The sequence below is a fragment of the Heloderma suspectum genome, chromosome 1, assembly GCF_057233095.1.
Source record: "Heloderma suspectum isolate Gila_16-S chromosome 1, 16-S_ref, whole genome shotgun sequence".
In the NCBI taxonomy this organism is placed as follows: domain Eukaryota; kingdom Metazoa; phylum Chordata; class Lepidosauria; order Squamata; family Helodermatidae; genus Heloderma; species Heloderma suspectum.
Genome location: NC_139458.1, coordinates 347458392 through 347464391, shown reverse-complemented (window position 1 = coordinate 347464391; position 6000 = coordinate 347458392). Strand labels below are relative to the sequence as shown.

General features: G+C 45.0%; 1 long non-coding RNA gene across 1 annotated transcript in view; it reads right to left on the bottom strand.

Annotated features, from left to right (window-relative positions):
- Window positions 1-316: 316 nt before the first annotated feature.
- The window catches only part of LOC146359647 (uncharacterized), a 28030-nt gene continuing 22346 nt past the window's right edge, over window positions 317-6000 (bottom strand). The window contains exon 4 of the long non-coding RNA XR_014786730.1: window positions 317-1537. This is a non-coding gene — a long non-coding RNA (uncharacterized LOC146359647). The remainder of the gene's footprint in view (window positions 1538-6000) is intronic.

Genomic DNA, 6000 nt, shown 5'->3' with positions numbered 1-6000 from the left:
GAGGATCACAACTCTGTCTAAAGAACCTGTAAACAACTGTGAGTAAGGAGTCACGAGGCACTTAAATGCCTCGTTAGAACAACTCTCTCAGTTTACATGGGATATCAGCTACATTTGCTACATTTACATTTGCTATTGCTCCCTACACACTGAATGTGCATCCTGTGGGCATGTCTACACCAGCGTAAAATCCTGCATTTAAAATGGGGCCTTCTGCTTCCATTTTAAATGCAGGATCACAATGACTCCCTTTTTCACTCACTCACTTTCCCCCATCCCCTTTCCCCCTCCTTCTCCCTGTATCTGAGTCTTCCATTGCCTTTCATTGATCTCGCTCCTCTTCTTGCCGCTTTTCCTCTTTTCACAGAGGAAACACAAGCGGAACACAATGGGGTAATTCGATAGCTCATTATCTGCGATCTATTTAAAAACGGAACAAAGGGCATTTAGTGCAGGAGATGCCTTGGATGAACACGGTGTCATGTAAAGAACCCGCAAACTTCCGTGAAGGAGCAATCTCAATCGCAGGATAAAAGCTCTGTGTGAAGAAAGCCTGTAACATGCCCAACACTCTCTGGCAGCTGCATATTGGGGGAGATCATAAGGAAAGCTTGTCCACCATTACTGATCTACTAACTGAGGAACCCTTGCTAAGCATCTACAGAACCCAAAGTTCCCTAGGAACACAGCTTGAAAGCCACAGATGAGCACAACACACACTTCTTTTGTCCTGCTCTCCTCTCTGGCTTTTTTTAGGTTTTTGAAGCAGCTTGCAAAATCTACAGAGATCGTAGTTGGATTACAGTGAGCAACCATACTTCTGTGCCCCTCCTCAGGTTCTTGCAGCAGTAAGGAGCAACATAAGGAGTTTAGGCAGTGGAACTTGTTAATTGGAGCTTGAAGTTTCAGATTAAGTGAGTGGCTTGGCCATTCCTTTCTTTTCCTTGGCTGGGCTCATGTGGTGGGGGCTAAGGGGGAGTTACCGTATATATGAATTGTATATTGTGTCCTTTCAGTGCTGCCATGTTTTTGTATGTATCTCTCCAGTCTGTGTGTATGAGTGAGAATAAGAGAGGATTTCTGTTATGTCTTTGTGCTGACTGTTGCAAAAGGGACTCATGAGTGAAAAACGTTGTGCTTGTATTTTTGTGTTCCATAAGTTCACTGATAGAAGTAGTCTCAACCTGAGTGTTCCTCATCTAGAAGATGGATGGATAATTTTCATTTGCTTAATTTTTTCACCAAGTGTGTGATTTGATCTGTGATGTGTGGCTTGGCTCACTTCCTTGAGTTATTCACTTTGCTTGTAGGTCATTGCCTGCCTTCTGATAACAGAGTTGTCATCTGCCTTGTAAGTGATATTACACTCCCCAGTACGTCGTGACACTTCAGGAGGAGATAAAAGTTATACCTTGCCTGTTGTTGTTGTTGTTGTTCAGTCGTTAAGTCGTGTCCGACTCTTCGTGACCCCATGGACCATAGCACGCCAGGCCTTCCTGTCCTCCGCTCTCTCCCAGAGTGTGCTCAAGTTCCTTGCCTAGGGGGTCACAAAGTGCCTTGAGTCAGCACTGTCCATGCCAGAAAGGTAAACTGAGAAGAGGCCTTCTATTATACTATATTATACCACTTTCAGCACTTGTCATGGGAAGCTTAGAGCACCCACCAGTCAGGAAGCTGGACAAGAACTTTATTCCCTCTCTCTCTCTCTCTCTCTCTCTCAACCAAGAACATGAGAGATACGGGGAACTCCTGACTCCCAAGTCTAGTGCCACCCAGTGACTAAACTATATAATGATTCTATCCACATAGCTCTCATTAAAAAGAAAAGAAAAAAGAAAAGACTGGGTTCGGACAACACATTAACCTACGATTGGTTAAATAAACCATGACTATTTAAGCCATGATGGCTTAGCATGTTGTCTGAGAGCTTTTTTCCCTCCCACGGTGGGTTATTTTCCCCAAATAAGCCACTCTGGGAACCCACCACTCTGCTCTTCTCAAGTGAGCTCTGAGCAAACTTGTTTTCTTGCCACATTCAGATGCGTATCTTACTCCAAATACATCCCCCTCCCCCTGCATGGTTCCCAAATGGGTTCACATGTGGATAAATCCTCACTTTTCCATGAAAATGCAAAGTCTGGCATTTATTCAGTAGTGCATGTGGTGGCTCCCCATAAGGGGAACCTGTATATTAAATTTTGTCCCATTCCTGCAAATGTTCAGGGAGTTGGAACCCCTCTCCCTTTTTGGTGCAGTGTAAGCATCCCTCCATTCCAGTCAGACCACTCCTTCTCAACTCAGCAGAGGAGGAGAGAGTAGGAGTGGGAAAGGAAGGAAGGGAAGCAAACATGGTAAGGGGAACCAATATCTTAAATGTCATTCCATTTCTGCAAACTTTCAAGGAGTTGAAGGCCCTCCTTTTTTTGTTGCACACAGGTGGAGAAAGGATACCCAGCAAAGGCTTGAAAATCCACAAAGGAAGCTGAGATACTGCCCGGCTGGGTGGGAACATTACAGGGGAGGAGGGGCAAATGTGTGGGGGAAATAAACTATGCTGTGTAGCTTATTTGTCCAATCATCTGTTGGAGCACAGTAGGCTATTTGCAAAATAAGCTACTGTGCATAGTTTATAAACCATCATGGGTTAATGTGACGTCTGAACAGGCCCAGTGGCTGTCTCCAGCCTTAATTCTTGTGTGGCAAGAAAAGGCCTCAACCAGTAGCCCTCACCAGTGCAAGGCATGAACATGCATTACAGAATCTCCAGCAGACAAATCAGTTCAAAAGTCTGTGAGGGTAGGGATTTTAATCTCCATTCTTCTAAGAAAGCATTACTAATCATATAGCACCAGCAGATGAGAGACCTGCTTTACAACCTTGCTTCTTCTCACCTGGTAGGCAATTCTCTCAATTTTTTAGGCCAGGGCCTAATGCTGATAGGCCACTAAATAGCATTCATGCCTGAGATGGGATTAGGACTCAGATGTTCTGGGTAAAATATCCACACTTTCTGTGCGGTATTGAGCTACACTGACCAGTATTTTTTCTACTGTAGATACTGAAATAGAAATGAACAACATCGATGGACCCACATTTGACTCTGAATGAGCAAGAGAAGTCTCCTTCAATTAAAAACAAAACAGAAATACATATCGTGCCTGGATCTGAAGTTATAAAGTCCATCTGAATTGCTCCTTAAGAAAGTGATAGTAGGCTAAGATCTACCATGGGGTGAAAGTTGCTTTCAGAAACTACTGAATATACGGGGCAGGTGTTTGTTAGGTGAGTGCCCCTCTACACAAGAGCACACCCTTCAATTATGATGTCACCATTTCTACATTCCTGGGCGTTGGCAAAATTTAGAAATTTACGAGACACCAAAAGGGTACTTCTGGCACAAGGCAGAATCCACTGGGAAAGTATTCCATGTTGCCCCCATTAAAATGAATGGGAGCTGCACATTCATTTCAGTGGGGCTTGCACAGAATCCCTTGGTGGAGGACATATGCCTGATGTTTGTGGAAAATTCTATTAGTGAAATAGAGCCAAGATAGTCTCATCTTCAATCTAGACAGTCACAAGTTAATAATGAGAAGCCTGTGGATGCAGACCATGAAGCACAGAGAGAGATCACTCTGTCATTGTTAAAATTAGACTCTAATGGATGAAACATTAAGACCAACATCTCAGATAAGGCAGTGCACTTTGTTAACAAGAATGACATGTAATAATGAGGATGCTGCTAAGAAAATTAGAAATAGCATTAAGAAATGGGCTTGCTTAATGCATCCTATTAATTTTTATGAGCATAGTGCAAGCATTTGGAGCAAAACAAACCCTTCATGTAACATCATGTTTGTTCATCTGAAAAATGTAGACAATTCTGAAAGTCCACCATTAAAAAAGACATATCTTTTTCAGCTGAAAAGAATTCAATGTATCCTAGTCAGCCACTTATAGTTTAAATTACTTAGGGTGCAATCCTAACTAGAGAGGTGGCTGCCTCCACCATGCTGGCTGGGGCATGCTGGGAGTTGTAGGACTTTTTTCCTTCTAAGCATGCATAGGATTGCACCCTTAGTAGCATAATTGCTGCTGGGATTGTTAATGCTGTGTCATGTGAGAGGTCTTTATAAACATTCTGATACACTCAAGCAAGTGCAGTGAAATAATTAGGCAATATTAATATGAAATCAATAGTTCTGTCTCTATTATCTTCCTGCCAAGTATTGTCTCTGGCTAATTTTATTTACAAATACTTTATTGGAAAATTATTCCCCTTCTTTCTGTGAAGTGATCACAAAGTACACACTCGGAAGGCAACAGGAAAGAAGCTACTAAGTGGCCATGCCTCCTGTTAAGAATAGGCAACTGGTGTCCTCAAACCCCAACCTAGCCTCTGTTGTTCTGTACAACGTGATAATTAGTAATCCCTTCTGCAGCCTGTAGTTGAATTCCATAGCTGAAATTGCTTTAGTCCCCAACTTGTAAAATGGGGAGAGGTGCCCACCTTGAAAGGTAGAATAGTGGCATGGACAGAACTGTGACCAAAACCAGAGCTCTCAGCTGCTCCACAGAACGTCTGGATTATGCTGGGCTAGCCAAGAGATACCCAGAACCAAGGGGAAGTGTGATGAGGCTGCAAGGTTAAACTGGATTGTTTTGTGGTAGAGGCCAGCCCTTAATCCCAGCAGTATAATCTTTTGGTTTATGGTACCGGAGGGTAACAGCCATCCATCCATGATCTCTACTACTATGGGCACTACCTTCATCTGAGCTGGGATCTTTTGTAGCCAGGCAAAGTGGTGTCCATTAACGTACTGGTGGTAACGCCTAAGTCAACCATGGCAGAGGTAGAGACCTCTGGTCTGGTTAGTGCAGGGAAGCAGGGATGCTGAGTGGGCCAGTTGGTTGCAGGAGAATTTACTGGAGGCAGCCCCAGATGAAGCAGCCCTGCTTGGCGTGGGGGTTGCACATTTGCTGAGGGAACAGGCCATCATTTCTGAAGGCAAATATATGCAGCCTCTGCAATAGAGAAACAGGTCTGCATGTCTGCAGACTGCAGTGGGCCTTCTCCTCTGGGGTCAAGCATGGCCTAACTCCCCCCAGCTGCATCAATTCTTCCAGAGGCAAGGGGACTAGGGCAGTAAGGGAAGCTGAGTGGGCCTGTGTTTGGTGATGACTCTCCAGGCATCCATGATCTGGAGACACAACAGCATCAGTTCTTGAGGGAACTGCAGCTGCTCCACTCGGGCAAGTTCATCCAGGATCCCAGGTCTGTCAGAGCAGGATGATTCCAGGTAGGGATCTAGGCCAGCAAGTAAAACTTGGTTGCATATTCTGCTACCAAACCCCTTCCTTGCTGCAATCACTGGATTTTGTGGTTGTGGTCCCAAACTTCTGCAGGGCCGCAAAGGTCAGGTTCAAGTGGGCTGCAAAGGCTTGGAAGCTATCTAGTAGTGGGCTGGGCTGGAAAAGAAAGGCCATTAGGTGGCACTCCTTGGAGCTGAGACACTTGTGTCTGCAGGGCCTGAGGCTCCTGATCTAAGTTTTCCATCTGTGCAAAGGGCTGAAGCAAACTGTACATTCCCCCAGTCCAGGAAAGCTTTGCACCGGAGCTTGGAGCTTCAGCAGTAATTTAGCTAAGGCAGAGAGCTTATATAGGAGTTCCCTGAACCCTAGGTTCAGCACCTTGCATAGCTCATTTAGAGTTCTGACTGGTTTTGACCCAAACCCAGAGCGGATTCGGCACCCCACTGACATTGGCGCCACCAGCCTCCACTGTCCCCAGAGATCCTCATACAGATCAGGATTGCTGGTGTGTGTGTATCTGTGCATGCATGTGCAGCCCTCAGGGCTGAAAAAGTTGTGCACCCTTGTTACAGGGTAATTGCTCCAGTCCCCTGATAATTTTGGGTACCCTTTTCTGCACCTTTTCCAGCTTAGCATCATAGGGTTGGAAGGGGCCTACAAGACCATCGAGTCCAGCCCCCTGCTCAG